Source organism: Artemia sp. Qi Xiang Cuo, chromosome 5 (assembly GCF_049724085.1).
Source record: "Artemia sp. Qi Xiang Cuo chromosome 5, ASM4972408v1, whole genome shotgun sequence".
In the NCBI taxonomy this organism is placed as follows: Eukaryota; Metazoa; Arthropoda; class Branchiopoda; order Anostraca; family Artemiidae; genus Artemia; species Artemia sp. Qi Xiang Cuo.
The window spans coordinates 72,464,413-72,489,736 of record NC_142798.1 but is presented as its reverse complement, the minus strand read 5'-3'; the positions used below and the strand labels follow the sequence as shown (position 1 = coordinate 72,489,736).

General features: G+C 34.3%; 1 protein-coding gene across 1 annotated transcript in view; it reads right to left on the bottom strand.

The window, feature by feature from the left end:
• The window catches only part of Dh44 (corticotropin-releasing diuretic hormone 44), a 55,336-nt gene extending 31,242 nt beyond the window's left edge, over nt 1-24,094 (bottom strand). Inside the window, exon 1 of the mRNA XM_089088984.1 lies at nt 23,986-24,094. The gene's annotated coding sequence lies outside the window, so the exon portion shown is untranslated. The remainder of the gene's footprint in view (nt 1-23,985) is intronic.
• Nucleotides 24,095-25,324: the final 1,230 nt, after the last annotated feature.

Below are 25,324 nucleotides of genomic sequence, written 5' to 3'. Positions count from 1 at the left end.
TATTGAAACTTAAAACAAAAAGAAATTCTACCGTATGCAAGGGGAGTTACCCCCTCCTTTAAAGAGTTCCAATTCTTGAAAAAAAAACTCCTGAAACACAAGAACCATTTAATTAGAATAATAGCTTTTTTAAAATACTAGAAAAAACGTAAATGAAGGGCATCCCTCTCATATACGGAATAATTTCTGTTCGTTTTAAGTTTTAGTGCTGAACCTTACTTTCCGTTGAAAAAAAACCTGTTTTTTTTTTTATTTAATCACTGAAAGGTAGAACAAATGCTCAGGAAAAAAAATTGACATGTTGCTGAGTTTGAATAGTTAAAAGTAGCCAGTAGGTTATCTTTCTTTATCCTGAGCCTGAGTCTTAGTAATTTCAAATCTAGATTTCTATGATATTCACTCTTGTAATCGACGTTTGTTTTTATTTCTTGATTTTATGTTATTCAAAGTTTAAAAAAATTGTACAAAATATGCTTTTATTACAATTGTTGTTACTTTCCTATTAGCCAGTACACACTAGAGAATTTGGATCTACAGGTACGAGGTAGAAACAACTGCCATGCTTGGGAGATAGATAGGATATATGTAATTTGGGCCGTATATTTGCACACTACGGGGGGGCGGGGTTAAATATAGCGGGGCTGAATGCAATAAGTAATCTAACCTAAATAAACCAAAATGTCAACTAAATATTTATTAAAAAATTGCTAAAATGTAGTTTTCCACTGAGTCGAAGCTAATTGTCTCCGTATACAAACAGCAATAAACCGGTTGTATGATTTTATAGATTCAGATTCTCGAGTATGTACTGGCCAACAGATAAGTACCCAATTTTTTATTTAACTTTGGCAAAGCCAAGAGATCCTTCCTCAATACTTTTAACCAGCAGGATCCAGATATAAAGTTCACCATTGAACTCGAAAATAACCATAGTTTACCCTTCTTAGATGTTCTCATTACCAAACGGGAAACTAGGTTTGACTTGAGTGTATACACAAAGCCAACTCATAGTGATAGATATCTGAGATATGACTCCTATAACCATTCGATAGTAAAAAAAAAATTTTGTAGTCTATTCATTGGTTGATAAAGCGTTTGTAGAGTGTTCCTCTGATTTTGAGCTGAAGACTGAACTTGATCATATAAAAGATGTTCTTATAGGCAATGGCTACCCCCAACAAGTCATTGATAAGGTTATTTCCAGGAGAAAGATTAGCACAAAAACCAAGAGCTCTGCCCCTAAGAGTGAAAAAGATAAACCCTTTTTGTCATTACCTAATATTAAGGACATTACTGACATTTTAAGCTCCAAACTCACTAAGCTTGGCTTTAAGGTGTTTTTTCCTTCTGGAATGACCATTTCCTCCTTCTTGAAGAAATGCAAATATAAGATCACATCAGATCCACCAGGAGTATAGGAGATTCCTTGCAGTTCGGGTGATACCTATACATCACCGATTAAAAGAACATGCTGATTCCATTGATGCATGCCTTAAAAAGACAAATCTCAAGGAGGAAGATAGTTTTTCTGCATTGGCCCATCATATTTTTGAAAACCCTTCCCACTCCATTGAGTTTGACCAGGCCCAACTTATTGCTATTGTTCCACAATTCTTAAAGCAGAAAATCAGAGAAGCTCTGGAAATTGCTAAAAACAAACCAGCCATCAATAAAGACAATGGAGAGTTCCGCATCAGCGAAATTTGGGAACCCATTACCCATAGACTAAAAACTTGCAAAAACTCCACCCCCTTCTATAGGCCCAACCTTTTTGAGATCGTACTAGGATAGCGGCCATCAACGCCTCAACCAAAATTAGGGCCATGTTACAACAATAATTCCAGGTTCGGCTCATTATTAGTGTTGTTCAGCGATTTTAGTTTTATTTTATTTAGTGATTTTATATTCTGGCAAGAGACTTGAATTTGAACCCGATGGTGACAGGCACAGGTCCTATCGAAATTATCGTTTGAAGAAAAATAAGACCTGACATCCATAGCTTAGGTAAGCTTATTACCATATACCAGTATCAAACAGTTCGTGGTAACGAACTGTAAGTAAGTAACCAAAATTCTAAAATACGGTATTTTAATACAAATAGATACATCAAAAGAATCAGATTTTAATTCTGATTTCCTATATATTAATTTCATTAAGTTTAGTCCTACCCATAAAAAGTTAAACGCCTGAGAAAATGTGTCTCCTTTTCGAAAAAAGGAGGGAAGACCCACTAATAGTCATATAACCTTAATGAAAATCACACCGTAATATTCATCGTATAATATAACACTACTGTATAGGTTTCAAGCTCATATCTACAAAAATGTTGAATTTTGCATTTTTTGCCAGAAGAAAGATCACGGATGCGTGTTTATTTTTTTCTTTTCCCCAGGGGTGATTGTATCAACCCAGTGGTCCTAGAATATCGTGGGAGGGCTCATTGGAACGGAAATTAAAAGTTCTAGTGCCATTTTTAAGTGACCAAAAAAATAGAGGGCAACTAGGCCCCCTCCCAAGCTCATTTTTTCCCAAAGTCACCCGATCAAAATTTTGAGATAGCCATTCGGTTCAGCATGGTCGAAAATATTATAACTATGTCTTTTAGGATGACTTAATCCCTCGAGGCCCCCAGGGGGAGGGCTGAAAGTCATGAACTTAACCAAATGTTAACCTATAGTATTGGTTATTAGGAAGTATACAGACGTTTTCGGGGGGATTTTTTTCTGGTAGAGGGGGGTGGGGGTGGGTCGGGGTTATATGGGTGGATCTTTTCATGAAGTAAGTTTTCATGGGAGAAGAGATATTGCTATGAAGGGGTCGCTGGATTTCCCATCATTATTTAAAAAAAAAAATCAGAAATTAAATATAAAAAAACAAGTTTTTTAACTGAAAGTAAGGAGCAACAACAAAACTTAAAACGAATAAAAAATATTAGCTATATGATTGGGTTCACCTTTTAGTCAATGCCTCGCTCTTTAAGACAGAGATTTTTTAGTAATTTCATAAGAGCTATTTATTCTAATTAACGGCCTTTGAGATTAAGAGGTCATTTTTAAAGAATTGGAACAAAATTCAAACTTTAGCTTAAAGAGCATGGTATTGACTATAGGGCGAACCCCCTAATATACGTATTAAAAATATATGAATATAGAAGTTCGTAACGTAAGTTAATTCGTAAGTTACGTATATTTATTACTAATAAAAACGTTCGTAAATAAAATTCAACAAGTTTCGACAAAGCCATTTAACCAAATAAATGTAAAATTAATATGCAAATTTCGTTTTAATTATTCATGCACGGTGAGCTAAAGTAAAAACCTGCCTTAATTAAAAAACATTCACAAATGAAATAAAAAAAAACAAGTTTTTTCTTAATTGGAAGTAAGGAAATACGTTAAAACCTAAAACGAGTAGAAATTATTCGGTATATTAAAGGGGCTGTCCCTTCCTCAACGTCTCGCTCTTTGCGCTAAAGTTTGACTTTCTCACACCTCAATTTTTTTAAGCAATAAAATATGGTTTTAATTGCTAATTTTTTAAATTAACTTTAACGAAATTCCCTCCATCAGATTCAGCTTGTCAACGAACATTATTAAAGAAGCTTCAAACTCCTATCTGCAAAAATGTGGAATTTTGCATTTCTAATTAACTTTAAAGAAAATTACACCATCATAATCAGCTTCACCTATCAGAGAACCCTATTAAAAAATTTTCAAGCTCCTATCTGCAAAAAGGTGGAAATTTGCATTTTTGCTCAAAGAAAGATCACGATCAAAAAACTGGAGGGCAACAAGGCCCCCTCCCACGCTAATTTTGTTCTCAAAGTCACCCAATTAAAATTTTGAGATAGCCATTTTGTTCAACATAGTCGAAAATCTAATGAATATGTCTTTTACGATGACTTAATCCCCCCCAGTTCCGAGAGGAAGGGCTGCAAGATATGAACTTTGCCCATTGCTTACATATTGTATTGGTTATTGGGAAGTATACATACATTTTCAGGAAGGATTTTTTTCTGGTGGGGGGGGGCTGGAGGAGGGGTTAATCAGGAGAATCTTTCCGTGGAGGATGTTTCTTTGGGGTAAGGGACATTTCTATGAAGGGTGCGCCGGATTTCCAAGCATTATTTAAAAAACGATCAGAAATTAAATTAAAAAAAAACAAGTTTTTTCAACTGAAAGTAAGAAGCAACATTAGAACTTAAAACGAACAGAAATTATAACAACTTTCTCGAAACTTGTTGAATTTTATTTACGAACGTTTTTATTAGTAATAAATATACGTAACTTACGAATTAACTTACGTAACGAACTTCTATATTCATATATTTTTAATACGTATAGTAGGGGATTTGCCCCCTATTCAATACCTCGCTCTTTAAGCTAAAGTTCGAATTTTGTTCCAATTCTTTAAAAATGACCCCTTAATCACAAAGGCCGTTAATTAGAATAGATAGCTCTTTTGAAAGCACTAAAAAAAACTATAGCGAAAAGAGCGAGGTATTGCCTTGGGGGAGAACCCCCTCATAGACGTAATAATTTTTGTTCATTTTAAGGTCTAATGTTGCTTCTTACATTCAGTTGAAAAAACTTGTTTTTTTAAATTTAATTTCTGATCGTATTTTAAATAATGCTTGGAAATCTGGCGCCCCCTTCATAGACAGGTCCCTTACCCCAAAGAAACATCCTCCACGGAAAGATTCTCCCGAGTAACCCCCTCTTTTAGCCCCCCCCCCCCTACCAGAAAAAAATTCTTCCTGAAAATGGCTGTATACTTTCCAATAGCCAATACGACATGTAAGCAATGGGCAAAGTTCAAAACTTGCAGCCCTTCCCCTCGGAACTGTGGGGGAGTAAGTCATCGTAAAAGACATATTTATTAGATCTTCGACTATGCTGAACATAATGGCAATCTCAAAATTTTGATCAGGGGACTTTGGGAAAAAAATGAGCTTGGGAGGGGGCCTAGTTGCCCTCCATTTTTTTGGTCACTTAAAAAGGGCACTAGAACTTTTAATTTTCGTCCCAATGAGCCCTCCTACAATATTCTAGGACCACTGGGTCAATACGATCACCTCTCGGAAAAATAAAAAGAAAAAAAAAAAAAAAACACGCACCCGTGATCTTTCTTTTGGCAAAAAATGCAAAATTCCACATTTTTGTAGATAGAAGCTTGAAACCTCTACAGTAGGGTTCTCTGATACACTGAATATGATGGTTTGATTTTCATTAAGTTTCTATAGTTTTTAGGGGGTCTTTCCCCCTTTTCTCGAAAATCAGCCAAATTTTCTCAGGTGCGTAACTTTTGATGGGTAAAAATAAACTTGATGAAACTTATGCATTTGAAATAAACATTAAAATTTTATTCTTTTGATATATCTATTGGTATCAAAAACCCGTTTTCTAGAGTTTCGGTTACCATTGAGCCGGGTCGCTCCTTACTTACAGTTCGTTACCACGAACTGTTTGACATTGGGTAAAGTTCATAACTTTTAGCCCTCCCTCTGGGAACTTCGGGGGATTAATTCACCCTAAAAGGCATATTTATCATATTTTCGACCATGCTGAACAAAATGGCTATCTCAAAATTTTGATCGGGTGACTTTGGGAAAAAAATAAGCGTGGGAGGGGGCCTAGTTGCCCTCCATTCTTTTTGGCCACTTAAAAAGAGCACTAAAACTTTGAAATTTCGTTCCAATGAGCCCTCCCACGATATTCTAGGACCACTGAGTCGATACGATCACCCCTGGGGAAAAAAAAACAAACAAATAAACACGCATCCGTGATCTTTCTTCTGGCAAAAAAATAAGCGTGGGAAAAAAATAAGCGTGGGAGGGGGGCTAGCTGCCCTCTAATGTTTTTGGTCACTGAAAAATGGCACTAGAACTTTTAATTTCCGATCAAATGAACCCTCTCACGGTCTTGTAGGATCACTGGTTTGATACAATCACCCCTGGGGAAAACAAAAAACAAACACGCATCCGTGATCTTTCTTCTGGCAAAAAATGGAAAATTCCACATTTTCGTAGATATGAGCTTGAAACCTCTACAGTAGGGTTATCTGATACGCTGAATATGATGGTATGATTTACATTAAGGTTCTATAACATTTAGGATGTCTTTCCCCCTTTTTTTGAAAATTAGCCAAATTTTTTCAGGCGGTTAACTTTTGATGGGTAGCACTAAACTTGATGAAAATTATATATTTGAAATCAGCATTGAAATCTGATTCTTTTGATATATCTATTGGTATCAAAATTCCGTTTTCTAGAGTTTCGGTTGCCATTGAGCCGGGTCGCTCCTTACTTACAGTTCGTTACCACGAACTGTTTGATCATTCTACCTCGTCCATTATAAACTTTTTATTATTTGTTGCCAATTATTTATAGTTGAATTTGTAGTATTGCCATAGTTTATAGAACCTGAATAAGAGACCCGAATAAACGACAAAAAATCAAAAGCCAGCACCTACTTTCCCGGAAATCAAATTTCCCGGAAGTAAAATTACTCACCTTCCCCGTTTTGTCCCAGAAATACATATCTTCAATTTTAATAAAATTTAGATTATCAAAAAGCACAGATTCTGTTTCTTCGATTAAACGGATCAGAAATTTCCAGTCAAAGTTCAGGAAAGGGCCGTCCTTAAAAATTCCAGCACGCTTTCTCGAAAAATACTACAAATCAGTTCAAAGGAATCAGTATCATTTAAGTAATTTGGCCGCTTTAGAAGTTTCCTGTGGCGCCACCCGCTATGACTGACAAACTTCTCGACAAAAAAGAAGTACATTTCACTGTCTTTTTTGTCAAATTGTAAAGTCAAACCCCAAAGTCCCAACAACTTTCAATGATAGCTCGTCCTTTGGGAGAATTCGCTAATGGATCGTTTGTCTTTGAGACAGTCAGCCGACGCTGAGGCTTGCAAAATGATTTTTAAGGTATTACATCGTCCGGTACAACAGTTATTGCATAGTAATTTTTTCATTTGGTTATTTTGAAAAAAGGCCTGCAAACTTTGAGCAAATGGAAAACAGCTTAGATTGACCTTGAATTTTCTCCTTTGAAGAAATCGTGGCTAGAATGGTGACAAAGCTTTATATAGTGTCAAATTCTTATCCTGGCTTTTTAAAATTGAGTTAGATGAGTCCAACATTCGAAAGGTCAAATTGTGACATAAAAAAGAAGGATTTTGGACAAAATGATCAGAGACACAATTTAGGTATACTCCAGAGACAGAAAATTCAATTTAGAAATTGAAGTTTTCATGTGGATTAAAAGAGACACAAAAGAGATTCCTCTAAAAAAGAAATTCCAAATTCACCCAGTTTTTTTTCTAATTTCAACTTATCAATCATATTCATGGCTTCCCTTGGTAGTTGTATTAAAAATTAAATAAAACTTTATTGGTAAACGACTATTACATGCTAAAAGAAGATCAAGTCTGCATTTCTGGTCAAATGATGTTAAAATAAAATCAGTTAGAATCATCAGTATAGGGCAAGTGAAAAATCATTAAGAATAGGGGCACCAATTAATAAATTTATAGCTAGAAAACAAGAATTCTGCAAAAAAAAGGAAATAAAAATAGAACTCAAAACTTATCGAAAAACCTAGCACTAGAAATACATCACAAAGAAGCAAAAAACAAAATTGCAATATAAAAATGACAATAACTATTACGAAAATACACAAACAATTAAAAAGGACCCAAAGGAATCCTAATTAATCTAAAATTGATATCAAGATTTATTAAAGTGCACCCTGATAAAGGGGATGTAACGCGTGATAAACTTCTCTGTAGTAGTATGGATTGCGAAGTGAATTGGGACTCTTGAAGGGGCTAAGCGTCAGGGGGGCGGGAAGAATATAATGGGTTTGCGAAAATCAGAGAAAATTAAATGCGCTATTTAAAGCTGAATTGATTTAAAAGAAGAAAATTGGGTTTTCCTTCTGTCTGGGTTTTCATTCTGTCATAATTTGTTTTGTCCTTTCTTGTTGTTTCTTATTTCATTTTTTCTATATAAAACTGTTTTTTATTTTATTTTGCGGTCCAAATTCTTCTTGCGGCCCAACTTGCACTTGCTTTCATGCGACAAAATTAGTCTAAGCTTTAAAAGGAAAAAAATTAAGTCACAAGTAAAAAAAATTAAATTAATTATGTTTCTTTTCTGTTCTAATAAAATCTTAGTGTTTTTTTATTTCTGTAATGTCTTGTATATTTTATTACGAGACTAGGGTTTGTCAAGGCTTTGCCTATATATTTATCTCTCTCACTAAATTCATCTCTTTCATTCGAGGCTTAATTAGGGTTTATCTAGGTCTCATGGCTGAGTTTGGACATTGTAATCCTCGCCATGAACTCCCCCTCAAGTACCAATTAGACACAGTTAGTGTGCTACAGGTTAAAAACAATTTTTGCTAAAGATTTCAAAATAACGTTTTTTCTAAAAGACTATATATTTTTCCTTATATTTATTTTCTGCTGTACAATATTTCGAACTTTTTAATTTATTTGTCGGATTAGATCTTTCCAATCACATGTTATGAGCAATATTGCAATTGCTTTCATGAGACTAGCTTAGCCTAAGCTTGGATAGACAAGATGAAATCAGAAGTTGTGCGATAGAGCAAAGCAAAATATCAGTGGGAGATTCCAAAAATTATTCTCCTCAACATGTTGTTGTTGCAGTTGATAGTGCTTTTAGGTGAATTGCCTTTCACACAATTCACTTTGATCTTATGGTTTCTTAAGACTTGTTTGGACGACAAGTTCGTTGAAGAAGACTATTGGGAAGACAATTTGGGCATTTCTTTATATTTAAAAATTTTGCTTAAGCCCCATTCACAATGAGATTTGGCTAAAACTGAAATGTAGCTAGCACTAATTTCAGTCAATCAGAATTTTTTCTAGTATTTTTGGCCAATTTGAAAACTGATGGAAATTATGACTGGCCCAAATTAGAACTAGCTAAACCTTAGTATCGAAATTCAGGGATACCGAATACTAATTTGGGTGTCCAGAAGAAATCAAGGGCGCCGGCAGAAAATTTCCTGGGGGGGGGGGGACAAATGCCAAAATATCAGTGGTGGTTGGAAGACAGGGAATATATTTCAGGATTTTTTTTTTTTACTTTAGAATAAGTTTATTTTTAAATACTTTTAGGAAAAACTCTCAAATAAAAAGAGCAATTAAATTGCATACATAATGAAACAAAATACAGTAAATTTTAAACCACAAGGATTCCTGGCAAAGGGATCAATTTGTTTAATCAATAATATATTGAATTAATATGCATTTAATCTCAAAAGAAAATCAAACTCAAACCAAAATTACAGAAAGATTACTTCCGTAGATTATAACAGATGTAGACTTGTCCTTATGCAATTTCCTACACCTTAGAATAGTTTACAGAAGGAGTAGAGATACTAAAAAAAATCCTCCTGCCTGCACAGATACCTCGTTTTGATTTTAGAACAGTCATGTAAAATGTATCTGTTTCACAATCCCTTATATGTTTATTTTTTTGTAATTTTATTTTTTTGTATTCAGACATTAAAAAAAAATACGATAGCGAAACAAGAAAAAAAAATTTCATATTTCAATGATCTCTGTTTGGATTTTAATGGGCAATCAAACAGTTCGTGGTAATGATCTATAAGTACGGAGCGAGCCGTCTCAATAGTAACCAAAACTCTAAAAACTGAGTTTTGATACCAATTTATATATCTAAAGAATTGGTTTATTTTGCTCATTCGAAATATATAAGTTTCATTAAGTTTAGTTTTACCAATCAAAAGCTACGAGCCCGACAAAATTTGCCTGATTTTCTAATAAAATTCGAGGGGGAAGACCCCCTCGAAGTCATAGGAGTCTTAATGAAAATCACACCATCAGATTAAGGGTATCAAAAAACCCTACTGTAGAGGTTTCAAGCTCATATCTGCAAAACTGTGGAATTTTGTAATTTTTGCCAGAAGAAAGATCATGAATGCATCTTTATTTGTTTTTTGTTTATTTTCCCTAGGGGTGATCGTATCGACAAATTGGACCTAGACCGTTAAGAGAGGGTTCATTCTAAGGGAAATGAAAAGTTCTAGTGCCCTTTTTAAGCGACTAAAAAACTGGAGGGCAACTAGGTCCCCTCCCGCGCCACCTTTTTCTCAAAATCGTCCGATTAAAATTTTGAGATAGCTTGTTTCCTCGACATACTTTAAAGACCCAATGTCTTTAGACATTGTGACATGTCTTTAGACATGTCTTTAGAGATAAAATGACCCCCTACAACCCCTAAGGAAAGTATTTTAAGGTATAAAGTTAACATATTGTTGATTTTACGTACATCTTTCGGGTGGGGGGGGGGGGAGGAAGAATTTTCTGCTGGGAGGACTTTACACTGGAAAAATTTTACATGGAAAGGAAAGTTTACAGGAGGTGAACTTTTCACGGGAAATTTCACTCTTGGTGAATTTGCCAGAATTCCTATACGAAAGTTCTTTATGTCTTGCTTTTTCTTTGTCGATTCAATTTTAGGTGTGGAGATGTTAAGGGTAAATATCCGGGTTAAATTTTCACCAGGATTGAATTGTCCAGAGAATATTTGTGTGGGGAGAGGGATTTTTCCGTGGAGAGTGGAGGTGGAAAACAAGATCAGATATTAAATAAAATAAAATAAATTTTTTTCAACTGAAAGTTAGGAACGACATTCAAACTTAAAAAGACAGAAATGATTACGTATATGAGGGGGTTGCCCCCTCCTCACCACCTCGCTCCTTACGCTAAAGTTCAAATTTTGTCCCAATTCTTGAAAAACAACTACTGAAACACAAGGGTCGTTTAATAATAAATAACAATAAGTAACTTTTTTTTGAAGTGCAGAAAAACTGTAGCGTGAAGAGCGAGGTATTGAGGAAAGGGGCAACCCCCTCAAATACGTAATAATTTTTCTTCGTTTTAGGTTTTAATTTTGCTCCTTGCTTACAGTTGAAAAAACTTTATTTTATTTAATGAAGCTTAGAGATTAACATTTTTCTAAAGGCAATGAAAAAAGTATGTCAATTAAAGTTAAAGTAGGTTATATAAAAATGGAAAAAGTAATTAATTAAAAAAAATTACAGAAAACAATATCCTACTTACAAAAACTAAGATAAAAACTCCCAATATTCAGTTTTGTTGAGCAAGGCCAAAGCGTTGGACGGATATTTTTAATAATATCGACAGTTGTGAACTTGGTTATCAAACACCAAAATATTTAATGCCTTTAGACTCAATTGTTTATAAAAACTAACGCATAATCAAAGTAGTTTGTTAAAAGTAAAACATTAAAACTAAGATTAAGAAAATCAAATAAAAATTTTTAATTCAATATTTTTAATTTAATTTTGAATACCAAACCAAAATGTTTGACACCTTTATACCTCATAACTGAAAAAAAATTAAATCTTTTTCAAAGCGAGAACAAGATAAATACAATCGAAAAATAAATAAATGACAATAACAAACAAAAAACGTATCCGTTCAGGGGGAAAATACAAGCCTTCCCAGCATTCCATTCAGGTGAAACATTTCTGATTATAGTGGCTTCAGATATCAGCTCATGGGTACTCTGGCAATGCAAGCAAAAATTGACGGCATATTTTTACCGAAATTGCCCCTTATTAAGTTGTTACTAATAAACACTAATTATTACTAATAAACACAAAGCACTAATAAACAGATGCATATTTAGGATATAAAAAACTGATTCCGGAGGCCATAAAACTGAAAACGGAGGCCATAAAAAACTGATTCTTGGATCGAATGTTATCAATAGCTAGGCTCTTAAACTTTCATTATAGGGTCAAAATCTATAAAAAATGGGGCAACACACATTTTTTCTATGGTTTTGCATATCCTGCTTTTTTTTTTCTTTTGGCTTCCTTATAATTAATTTACGGTCCCAAATTTTCAGGGGGGCCATGCCCCCCCCCGGGAAGGATGCCAATCCACAGGTTCTACTTGTAGGAAGCAAAGTAAAAACTTGCCACAGCTGAAAAATTGTTTATTAATACAGATTTCAAAGAGGGTACAGAGCTCTTTGGTTCCTTATGTACAGGGGGATACTATAATGCTAATGGATTTCTCAAGGCATAGGAGTTAATATTCTGCTATTCCGACTTTAGATATATTTCTCTCTTGAAATTAGCTAACAGGTACTCCGATTTTAGATCCAAAAGAGCACCAGCCCTAGCACCGAAGACCTGATTTTAGTTAGAGCCTAGAACTTCCTACCTGAAAATTCTTTCACTCTTTAGGGGAAAACCTTAGGGGTTCATTAGCATATGAAAAATTGTTTCTTTGTCCCTAACGTCTGATTAAAACACAATAACTTCTCTTTCCTATCCCAAGTTTCACGGAATTGCTTTAGTAAAGCGTTGGTTATCTATTGTTCTGAATTTCAGATTATCTCCTATGTAATATCAGAGGCAACGCTATAGCGTTGCCTATAGTGAAGGTCATACGGCTCCAATGTTTTATTATTATTATTATTTTTTCCCAGAGGCACTTCATATGGAAGGGGTCGTCGTATAAACTTCAAAGGGGGCTCATTCGATTGGAAATCTTGCCATTTTGTTCTACGTAGTTGATTTCCAGATAGAAATTATTTATTTTGAGCAGGAAACTCCCCCCACAGCCCTCAGGGCAAGGGTTGGAAGTTATGCCCTGAGGGCATATAAGCTTTTTATAGAAAGCTTTGTCGTAAAAACTTCAAAAAGGGCTTATTCGATTGGAAATTACAAGGTCTAGTGCCATATTTAGTAGTCGAAAGTTATTAGAGGGAAACTAACCCCCCTCTCACGCCCACCTTTTCCCAAAACACATCCAATCAAAATTTTGAGATAGCCATTTTGTTCAAAGTAGTTGAAAATTCTGGAAAATAGGTCTTTGAGGATGACACCCCCCCCCCCACAACCCTCACAGCCACATATAAGGGTTTTATAGAAAGCATTGTCGTAGAAACTTCAAAAAGGGCTCATTCGATTGGAAAATTAAATGGCTAGTGTACTTTTTGATAGTCGGAAGTAATTGGAAGGCAACCAACACCTCTTCCGCGCCCAGCATTTCCCCAAACACATCCAATCAAAAATTTTACACAGCCATTTTGTTCAACGCAGTTGAAAGTTCTGGAAATTATATCTTTAAGCAGGAAACTCCCCCCACAGTCTTCAGGGCAAGGGTTATAAATTATGCCCTGGGGGCATATATGGTTCTTATAGAAGGAATGCTCGTAAAAACTTCAGAGAGGGCCCATTTGATTGGAAATTGAAAGTTCTTGTTCACTTTTTAAGCGTCAAAACATATCGGAGGGTAAACAGCCCCCACGCTTTTTTTTCCAAAATACATCCGATAAACGTTTTGAGATAGCTATTTTGTAAAAAAATAGTTTGAAGATCATATAACAAAATTTCCGGTGTTGACACAACCCCCCAGGGCCCGGGGGCAGGCGTTGTAAGTCATACCTTGGTGGCATATATGGTTCTTATGGAAGGTATTCTCGTATAAACTTCAAAGAGGGCTCATTTGATTGGAAATTGAAGGTTTTAGTTCACATTTTAAGAGTCAAAAGAGATTAAGGGGCTCCTGCCACCCCCCGCCACGCGCTTTTTTCTCAAACCCATCTGGTAAGAACTTTGAGATAGCCATTTTTTTTAATAGTTCATAGACCATATAACGAAACCTCCGGGGTCAACACAGCCCCCCAGGGCCCGAGAGCAGGTGTTGTAAGTTATGCCCTGGGGAATATATAGTTCTTATGGAAGGGATGCTCATAAAAACTTCAGAGAATTGTCATTTGATTGGAAATTGAAAGTTCTAGCTCAGTTTTTGAGAGTCAAAAGAGATTGGAGGGCAACTAGCCCCCCCCCCCACGCCCCTTTTTTCCCGAACGCCTCCGATAAAAATTTTGAGATAGCCATTAAGTTAAAAATTCTTCAAAAGTCAGATAACAATAACTCAGGTGTCGACACAACCCCCCAGGGCCCGGGGGCAGGCGTTGTAAGTTTTGCCCTGGGGCATATATGGCTCTTATGAAAGGGATGCTCGTATAAACTTCAGAGAGGGCTCATTTCATTGGTAATTTAAAGTTCGAGTTTACTTTTCAATAGTCATAAGAGATCCGTGGGCAACTAGCCCCCCCCCCCCACGCCTTCATTTTCCAAACCCATCTGATGAAAATTTCGAGATATACATTTTGTTAGAAAAAAAAAACAGTTCAAAAGTCAGATAAGAAAAACTCTGGTGTCAATACAACCCCCCCCCCCAGGGCCCAAGGAAAGGCGTTCTAAATTATGCCCTAAAGGCATGCATGGTTCTTATGAAAGGGATGCTCGTATAAACTTCATAGAGGGCTCATTTGATTGGGAACTGAAAGTTCTAGTTCACTTTTTAAGAGTCAAGAGACCGGAGGGCCATTAGTACCCCACTCACTTTTTTCCCCAGACCCATTTGATATAAAATTTTGAGATAACCATTTTGTCAATACTAGTTCAAACATCAGATAATAAAAACTCCGAGGTTGACACAAACTGATTTTTTCACTTTGATATTGTTACTTTGATACTATTTTTGATACTTTCATGAACGTTTGATTTTTTTTAAAGTTTGATTTTGAAATAAGGAATTTTTTAAAACTTGAAACTTTTTGCAATCAAAAATGAACAAAAATTAATTAAAAAAACTTTCCAAAAATAAGTTTTTCAAAGAAAAGTAAAGAACATTTTAAACTTAAGATCATCAGATGAAAATACCTTTTAAAATGAAAACTCAAAACGACCAGGAATTACTATTAAAGAATAAATGAAACCCAAAACGAACAGAAATTAAACAAACAATCATAGCAAAAAATATACAACAAGTAATAATATAAAAGAATAAATAGATCTTAAAGCGAGTAATGCTTAGATTGAATATGAAAATCAAGCTTGAAACGAAAAAAAATAGTTTCCTATTGAAGTATAAATGAAAGTTAAAAAAAAAAGAAATTAAATAAGCAATCAAGGCAAACAAACATACAATAGATATTAATGTAAATCAACAAATAAATCTTAAAACGAGAGAAACTTAAATTGAGAATGCAAATCAAGCTTGAAACGAACAAAAATCCCAACAAACAAGAGTTTGGGTATTGCCTCCTTCTCTCACGGTAAAAACCTAAAACCTACTGTGTCAAAACCTACTGTTCGTTTTAAGTTTCATTTAATCTTCAATAGAATTTTTTTTTTCGTTTTAAGCTTTATATTCATATTTAATCTAAGCATTACTCGCTTTAAGATCTATTTGTCCATTTATATTATTACTCGTTGTATGGTTTTTGCTATGATTGTTTGTTTAATTTCTGTTCGTTTTGGGTTTCATTTATTCTTTAATAGTAATTTCTGGTCGTTTTGAGTTTGAATTTTAACAGGTATTTGTATGTGCTGAGCTTAAAATTTTCTTTAAAAAATTTGTTCTTCGGAAAGTTTTTTTTAATTAATTAATCTAATAAACCAAGAAATCTTTCGCAAGGGAAACATTATTTGCGTAGCTGAAATAATTTTTACTTACTTGACTTTAGGAGAAACGTTTCTTAATGAGGAATATAAAATAAAGAAAACATATGTAACGAAGGTGCATGTGATTTATTAAATGTGCCGTCATTTGTTCAAAATTTTGAGGCCTTGAATATGATAAGCGTCAGTACCTAATTAAATATTTAATCATTAATTTCATTTTTTTTATATTTTAGAAAAAGGCCCACGAATAACAGCTAACAATTTTCATTCTTGATTTTTTTATAAAGCTAAATAAAACGAAAAATAATTTAGAAGCTTGAACAAAACACGAGAACGTGAATCTTGGTCATCAAAAAGCTGTAATTCGTTTTCCGTAGTTACCACAATTGTGCGTTTTCGTGTATCTAATCATAGACTTTGTTAATAAAAGACAAGTGAATTAGTATTTTAAATGCGAATTTCGGAAATTCTAAATATGTTTGAACCAAGGGAGTATCCAGTATTTTTTTTTTTGGGGGGGGGGGGGCAAAATACAATGATCCGATAAACTTGCGATAAGAGCAAGTTTAGGTAACGCAAACTTGCGTTAATTAAGTAAACTACACTACTTTAGACTACGTTAGGGGGCGCGCACCCCCTCACCCCTCTCCTAGATCCGCCACTGGTTTGAACATGTCGAAAATATAAGAACTGTTGTTACTATAAATACAATGGAAATTATAATAACAGAAACTTAAAAGTGTCAGCTTTGCTTCTATTTAAAAAGCAATTAGAATTAAACTAATCATTTTTTTCTTTTTCTATAACTATTATTACTATTATTATTATCATTAATATTATTATTACTTTAAACTACTATGCTGAACAATGCTGATGACAGTCATTCAAGAAAACTTTTCCAAAAAAAGTTTTTCAAAGAAACATAAGAGGAATTTTAAAACCTTAAACGAGCAGATGAAATGAACAATCGAATTAAACTTAAAATGAATAGAATAGTTATAAGAATGAATACAAGAAACCTAAAACGAACAGAGATGAGATCAATTCAAAATTAAACGAAAAAAAAGTTGTCATGAATAAAAGTGGCCTTCCAACTCCTTAAAGATTAGAGTGCCATCTGCATTTGCTAAAAAGTATCTATATATTTTGAACAGTGTATTTTATGTGTATTTGTATTCTTATATTGAATTTATATTTTAAATTTTTGTGGGTGTTTTTATATTTAACAGTATATTTTCAAAATAATAACTATTAGAAGCGCAAATGGGACGAACTTGTATTTAGGAGTAAACAAAATCACGTTGTATGTCTTGAAGACCCGATAAATCATCCTTGTCCAAACAAATGGTAAAAAAACGGCCAAACCCAATTGTCAAGACTAGATGATCAAACCATTGGTGAAACCCAATGTTCAAAACCCATGATAAAAAAAAAAAAAAAAAAAATTGCAACGTTGCGCATTTTGAATTACCAAAACCGAGTTGACTCCATCGGTCATTTCCAGTTGTTTTTTTTTATGAGTGCTGCCCTTTGTTTTTTCTTATTTTTGGCAGTATTTTCCTTCTATTTCTTTATTTTATCGAAATGAATCCTTTTCTTCATTTCAGTCAGTGCTGTTTAAATCCTTTTGCTGTTTAAATCTATAATGCATGGGCTGTGAATGGTGATATTTTTGTTAAAAGCGGAAGTAGGGTACTCAAAATATCATTCATTGGTGACATTAATGCCCTTCCTGTTTTGCAAGAATCTTTTGCCAGTATTGTTTCAGAATGACTAGTGCTGCTTAACATAACTCTTCTCTTTACAACAAAATTTCATCTGCTTAGCTATTTTTTTTGCCAATTTTTCTTTTTTTTTATTTGGTTTGTGCTTTTTTCCTTGTCATCAAAATTATTACATTCAATTGATTGGTTTTTAACATATTTTCCATTCTGTTTTCTTCCTGTCTAGCTTTATCTATTTCACCACTTTTCCTAATATTGGATAATGAAAATGGATGATATCAGGATTCTTTTTGTTTCCTAACTAAACTTTCTCTTCTAGATTCAGTGTGTTTTGATTGACCTCTTCTAGATTCAGTGTGTTTTGAAACACATTCAGATGTGTTTTGTTTCTAGTGATGATAGTGAAAATGATCCTCTGTTAAAATCTCTTCATCAGTCTGATTGTTGTTATCATTCTTATCAACGTTACTTTGAAAAAGTGCTACCCTCAATGTCTTCTGTTAAAAACTTTAATGTGTTTACTTTGAATGTGCAAGGTTTAAGGTACAAATAGGATAATGTTCTACAATATATTGGTGGTATCAACTGCCCTTATGATGTAGTAGGTCTCACTGAGACCCGGCTGTCTTCAAGTGATGATATGTCTGACTATGACATACCAGGTTTTACTGCATACCACTCAAATAGATCTCTAACTAAGTGCTCTGGTGGTATATCCCTTTTTGTCAGAAGTATTCTTAATGTTGTGATACATTCAGATCTTGAGATGATTTTTGATCCGGTTGTAAATAATAGAAGTGTATATGCTTTGGTTGTTGACCTTTCATGTGATACAGTAAGTTGTGACACTATTTGTTTATTTTATAAGCCTCCACCTTTCCCAATTGCGAAATTTTCTGAATTAATTGATGAAATGTACTCAGTTGATAAGCTTGCTTCAAGAAATGTTTTTATGCTTGGAGACTTTAACTGCAATTTATTGAATATTGGGTGTGATAATGAGTCTGACCGTTTTTTTTTAATGTATTTCTTCCTCTGGCTTTCTTCCTTGCATTTTCTTTCCTACTCGTGTTGATCCAGTCATATCTTCTACAACTATGATTGAAAAATTTTTTCTGTCTTCTAAAAATAATATTAAATTTTCCTCTGGTATTATTTTCTGTGATTTTTTTGACCATTTTTTAACTTCCTGTTCTATTCTCAAAATAAAAATTTTGAGCCAAGAGGATACCAGAGGTGAGTTTTATTCAAGAATTTATAGTCAGAGCAATGTTCATAACCTTATTTCTGATCTTAGTACTAGTGATTGGTGTTCAGTAATGAATTCTGAAGATGTTAATAGGGCTTCAGCCTCATTAATAAGTCGGATGACAACATTAATTGAAAAAAAAAATTACCCTAGTAAAATCTTCTAGTAAATATAAACCCAAGATGCCTTGGATGTCTCCTAGTCTTGTGAGATCAACAATGCAGAAGTCAGAGCTTTTTAATCTGGCTTGCAAAAGCCTTGATCCTGATTATTTATCAAAGTATAAGCACTATAAGAATGTATTAACATCAACAATTAGACTAGCTAAGAAGAAATAGTTTTTGTTGAAAATTCAGGAATGCAAAGGTAATTTACAGAAAGTTTGGAGTGTAGTTAATGAAGCTTTATCTCGTAGGAAACAATCAAAGAAAAAACCTACTGCCTTCAAGAATGCAGATAGTTCAACTATTGAAAAAGCAGCTGTACCTAGTGCCTTCAACTCTTACTTTACCACCCTACCAACTGTTAAGACCCCTTCCTTTCCTAAGCTAGGTAAATCTTCACCAGCTGAGAGAAGTATTTTTCTAAGTCCTTGTACAAGCATAGAGATCTGTGATTTTATTTCTTCTTTAAGTAGCAGTAACAAAGCTGATGCGCTTGGACTAACAAACCATGTGCTTAAGTCTGTTTTTTCTTATGTTGTTGAACCTCTTACCCATATTTTAAATCTATCTATTTCAAAAGGTGTATACCCTGATTCGTTTAAAATTGCAAAAGTACTCCCTCTTTTTAAGAAGGGTGACCCCAGCTTAGTGTCAAATTATAGACCTATATCAATTCTTCCAATTTTCTCGAAATTACTTGGAAAAGTTGTGCATAAGAGACATTTTTCATTCCTGTCTACTGGTGCTTCAATTGGAAGCGGTTCTGTTCTGTCTGATCACCAGTAAGGCTTCCGACCTAAACTCTCTACTGCATGTGCTCTAGATGACGTTACAGAATTTGTTTGTATGAACTTAGATAAGGGTCATTGCGTTCTAGGACTGTTTGTTGATTTTTTAAAGCTTTTGACATGGTAGATCATTTTGTCTCACTGAAACAAATGTCTCTACTTGGAGTTTGGGGAATTGCTATTGAATGGTTCAAATCTTACCTGTCTAATAGATAACAGATTCTGTGTTACGATGGGAAATATTCTGATCTAGCTTCGGTTTCCAAAGGGGTACCTCAAGGCTCAGTTTTGGGACCACTCCTCTTTCTTATTTATATTAATGACCTTCCTCCATCTCCCAACCTTGATACCCACACTGTTTTGTTTGCAGGCGATAGAAATTTTTTGGTGGTTTTAAATGATCCACCCTCTGCTGTTGCTAAGGCTCAGCTTCTGCTCAACCATGTGCGTGATTGGTGTGAGCAGAACGGGATGCTGTTGAATAGCTCTGAGAGTAGCATTATTCATTTTCGAACCCCATACCACATCTCTGAACCTACCCTATAATTTCTCGTCAAGTGTCTATGCTTCATCGTGCCAATCAGTTTCTTCCTCCCGATGTAATGCTTTCTCTTTACTATTCATTTGTCCTTCCTTATGTTTCTTATTGCTGCACTGTATGGGGCAATACTAACTATTCTTCCCTTCGGCAACTCCGAACAGCACAGAATGGAGCGGTGAAGGCAACTTTTCGCCTTCCCCGACTCTCTCCTACAGCTGATCATTACAGTGATACAGGTCTAGATGCCTTAGATGTGGTTATCAAGAAGCAGAACATAGAACTAGCTCATCGAACCTTCAATTTCTCGCTTCCTCCAAACATCATATTCTACTTTGATCCAGCATCAACACGTAAGTGCCAGACTTTACTTCGGAACTCTGTTCACCAATTTCGGCTGCCTAAAAGGGTATCCTCAGCAGCTCAGAGGTCACCAATTTATAGAGCGATTGCTCTTTGGAACACTATTTCCAGTGAAGTTTCTCTTATAAAAAACTCGTCTTCCCTTGGCAGAAAATATTCGTTACCTCTTGAATTAATTTCGTTTTTTTCTTTACTTATTTATTGATTTTGCTCCATCTATTTTTTCTTATTTACTTTATAAGTTCCTTTTATTCTCTTTCCAATTATTATTTTGAATTAGATTCGAACCCTGTTGTTTAATAATATTATTAATGGTTTGAAATTTTAATAAATTACAGGACATTTTCAGTTTGGATAAAATTAAGTCAAAGGTTATTGTGTAGCAGTTGTTTTTTTTTTGTTTTTTTTTTGTTGATTTTTCTCGCATTGTGTATATATTTTTGAGATATTGTTGTATTTTTTTTTCCTTCCCTGATTTGTTTTGTGTGGATTTTGTGATTGATACGAGGTCCTCTACAAGCTATGCTTCTTGGGACCTCTAGCGCTTAAGTGTATTTATGTATTTATTGTAGTATTTAATAAATTGAATTGAATTGAATTTGAGCTTCATTAATATCTATTTTTACCTTATTCTCTTTAACAGTTTCAAAATTTAAAAATCTAATTTTTGCTAAGAAAGAAAATCAGACAACTACTTTTACACCCTTTAATAGTTTTCTGATTAATATGATTAACGTGATTAATGTGACTAACATGATTTACCATTAATTAAATTAATAGTTAAAACCTTTATTTTTGATTATACCGAAAGCTGGTACTCAGTTCTTTTTTCTATTCGTGAGTATGTCCTTATTATGGATAAAAAAGAGCTTTTTTTCATAGCAACCGTCAACCAAGTCGCCCTGGATGTTCTTTCATTTGTAGTCTTAATTCGAAACCCAAGAGAGAGAATTATAAGTATTTATCTCATCGGCTTACTACCTTCTTCCAATCAAAGAAGTTTTCAATATTGGATTAGTTGAGTCATGTTAGGATAAGATGTCTTATTTTATTCCTTTTTTTAATAGCATACGATGTAGGATAAATAATCCTCAACAGTTACATCATTCCCTGGTGTGAATACCCTTGAAGAAACAGGATGAGCTAGTCAAGAAACACTGAAGACCAGGGGTGTCGTTTGGGGGTAGCAAAGGGGGGGGGGGGCACGGTGCCCTCCAATAATGTGGAGTAAAAAATATTATACATCCCATGCCCTTTGAATATACAGATATGGACCCCTCTCCCCCCCCCCCTCCGAATAAAAATCTTGGAGATTCGCCCCTGCTGAAGATTATTGATAATGATTGACAGCTCTTTTTTTCTGCCAAAATGAGGTATATGCGTTATTTAAGTTTTCGAAAAAATCCCGCAAAACATTTTTCTCTTATTTTTGAAGTTGGAGTATCGGTGAGGATTTGTAATTTTAGTATGTTCTCACCATTTCTTGTAAAGAAAACAATAATCATAAAAATTATAAAAATTATAGTAACCATATCTAACCAATGGTCGTAAAATATCGGAAAAGGGATTCTTTGAATTTAGATTAATTTTTTTTTTAAGGAGACAAAAAAGACACAAAACGTCTCATATTAACAAAAGAGATTGTGCCTCAACAAAGTTCCGGTTTCTGCCCCTTTGAGCTAAAAAACAAAAACAAAAAAAAACAGTTTTGCTCGACAAGGGCCAAAAGTACTATCAGGCAAAAACTCTGAAATGACCAATTGGTTTATAGATATCAAAATGTTTAACTACAGAGCGTCCATGTTTCAGAGGTCATATTACAACGTGGCGGCTTAATCGTCCCAAAAACATATATGCAGTCAATAACGTGAATGGTTTTTATATGGAATGGACATCCAATATTCCTAACGGTTAAAGAATCTTGCGTTGATGCATAACAAATATTAGGGAAAGTGAAAAAGTCAGTAGATTTTTGTGGTGAGGAATGGTGTGCATGAATGTCAAAAAGTGAATTTTTGGTCCAAGATTTGACAAATTCGTGAGAAGACCTTCAGGTCAATTTTGATTTACTCCCTAGCCTATATTCATTTGGAATACTAGTTTTGGACTGAGGGGGCAATATGGATGCTGAGAGGATGATAGCTCTCTGTGTATTGCAAAAAACGTTGTTTATACAAAGTACAAGAATAAACTTATGAAAATAATAGAGAATAGGGACGAAATGCTGGAGAAACGTTGAAGCCCCATTTTAATCATGTTAATAAAATAATACGAAAAGATTTCAATATATTTTTTGCTTAAGCATCCAAAAGAAATTGAAGAACTCATATATTTGGAATAAAATTATCAAAATTTAATTTTTCACAGTTTCAGTTTTTATTGACAGAGGCCGCTCTTCACTTACTATTCCTTCTCGTGAATCGCACGATATAGTTCATAAGTAATGTTCGATAATGTGATCAAATAGCCCGAACAAATTTCTACCTCCCTTCCTAATATGAATCGTATGGTAGCACAGTGGGAATACCCTCCGCTCGGCAGTACGGTCCCGGGGTTCGATTCCCGCTGCCGCAAGGATGGTTGACAGGCTTGCGTCTACTCAACACCCTCTGCGTCATCAATGTTCCTGGAGGATCTTTATCTTATTTATCCCTATCCCGATATGTATTGGATACACCCTGTAAATGTTCCCAGTGGCCAATACTTATTCGAACCTCTTTCTCACTTTCTAGATCACTTTCGAAGTAAATACACAGTTTTGCTTTGGGCATGACGGTTGATGTTCAGTACTCTGTTAATTCAAGTCGATTGAGAAAAAAAGTAGAGAAAATTTGAATATAAGATTTGCTATTTTTTTTTTGCTATTTTTAATTGAATTTGAATACGGAATTTTTTTTAAATTCTCTATTAGATATTTAAATTCAACAATAGCTTTAAATTTTCAGAATTTTATCTTTAAGTAAAATACCCAACTTTTCGAATAAATATTTATAAATTTTTGTAACATAATAGCATATGCAGTATAAAATTTTATTCTGACAATAGTTAAGTAATTAATATATTAACCACAAAAAGGTGTATGCTTCACGGGCTCTTTGTTTACCAGAAGCCCGCTTCAAGGGTATTTGGTGGCCCTCACTGCACTCGGGAAGCAACTTTTTACAATTACTGATGAACATGTATTTCATCGAAGGGCTTTTTGATGGCCTTCACTACCTTCGGGATGTAGATGCTTACAAAAATTACTTATGAACATATGTTTCTTGCAGTGTGAACTACGGTATCAATCTGTCGATAGATTTATAATGTTTCGCCGATTTGGTTAGGAGTGCACTCGCACATAAATAACAATGCTTGCATATAAATAATTTAAATGCAGAGATATTATGGTCCCTATTAGTTAACTAGCTCCCAGAGAGAATGTTTGTTCCCGGCCTAGCTCCCAGTCTAATGCTAGACTGGATTTTTTTTGTTTATTTTCAGTATCACTCCTAATTTTCAGAGAATTTTCTTGTGAGTGAATAAAGTTAAAATGTATTCAAGTGCTACAATACTAGAATCTAAAAAAGCTATAGCTATATATTTTCCTCTTTTAATTTAAATATTTGATAAATAGAAAAAGAAATTGTGCTTACTTTGTTTTTTCTTGAATAAAATCCACGGCTTAGTATCCGTATATATAGCAACAGACTTGAAGGTATCGTCTTCACAACCAGGGATATAATGGTAAGATGAACCATTCTGCTTTCCTAAATAAAGCCATCTCCTGGGAACTAGGATCTTCAACAAAGTTTGCGCACATTTGAGGAGACTATATTTACTTTATTTATATTACATTATTCTCATTGGGAAATAATCTAACTCATCCCACGGAAGGTGTTTACCTAAATCGCAATTTGCTAACCTGGTTTCTACTTCGGATGACTTGACGATACTGATTGATGGATATATTATTCGCACGTCGCAATAAGAATAAAAGCCTGATTTTAGATCGTCACTAATTTTTAGGGGAAAATATGGATTTTATGACTATAGAAATCTAGAGGAGTTTCGAAATAACACAGTACTGTTTACACTTTTTGACTCAGAAGTTTAAATATTATCTGGTATTCAAGGCCGCACCCAGTTTTTTTTTCGCAGGGGGTTTTACTCAAATATTTTTTTCGGGGGGGGGGGGTACAAAAAACCCTCAAAAAACACATACAAAATTTGTTTATATCCATTTTTGTTACGTATTAACGAGTCAAAAAACATTTCGGAGGAGTTTCTAACCCCCCTAATCCCCCCATCTGGGTACGGCCTTGCTGGTACTTATGTATTATAGCGACCCCACCCAACAAGTGAAGTTAGGTTAATCCTAATGAAACATACCAAAATATGATGAAAATATAATACTTTAGTAAAGGAATTATGAAAAATACAACAGGGAATTATGGAAAGCAGGCCGCCCAGAACACATTATATTAAATACCAAACCTAACCTAATCACCTGTATATATTAAATATTTGGTAAAAATATACCTACATCGCAGTTTTTTTCAATGAGACTAAGCTAATTATAACCTACTGCAGACAGGCAAACTGGTTTTCTCAGATCTTATAGATCAACATTCTTAAGTGGGGTCGCTATAATACATAAAGGCCCATTATCTTTGAAACTATTGTTAAGATAGATCAAATTTAATGTTTTCAACGAAAGCAAAGCTTATTTTTCTTGAAAGTGAACACTTTCTGCTACATGATTCTTCAACGCTAAAGCAGAGTTAAATTTAAAATAGTTTCGAAACCTGTTCTCGGATAACTTTAAAAGTTATTTGAAAGTCAGTCCCTGACATAACAACTTTAGACGCAGCAAAAAAAAAAAAAAAAAAAAAAAATGCTTCAGGACAGATTGTCCTGCATACTGCAAAATCAAACAGTTGTTCTATACGAACTGCGAGTAAAGAACGGCTGATGCTAATACTGACCAAACTT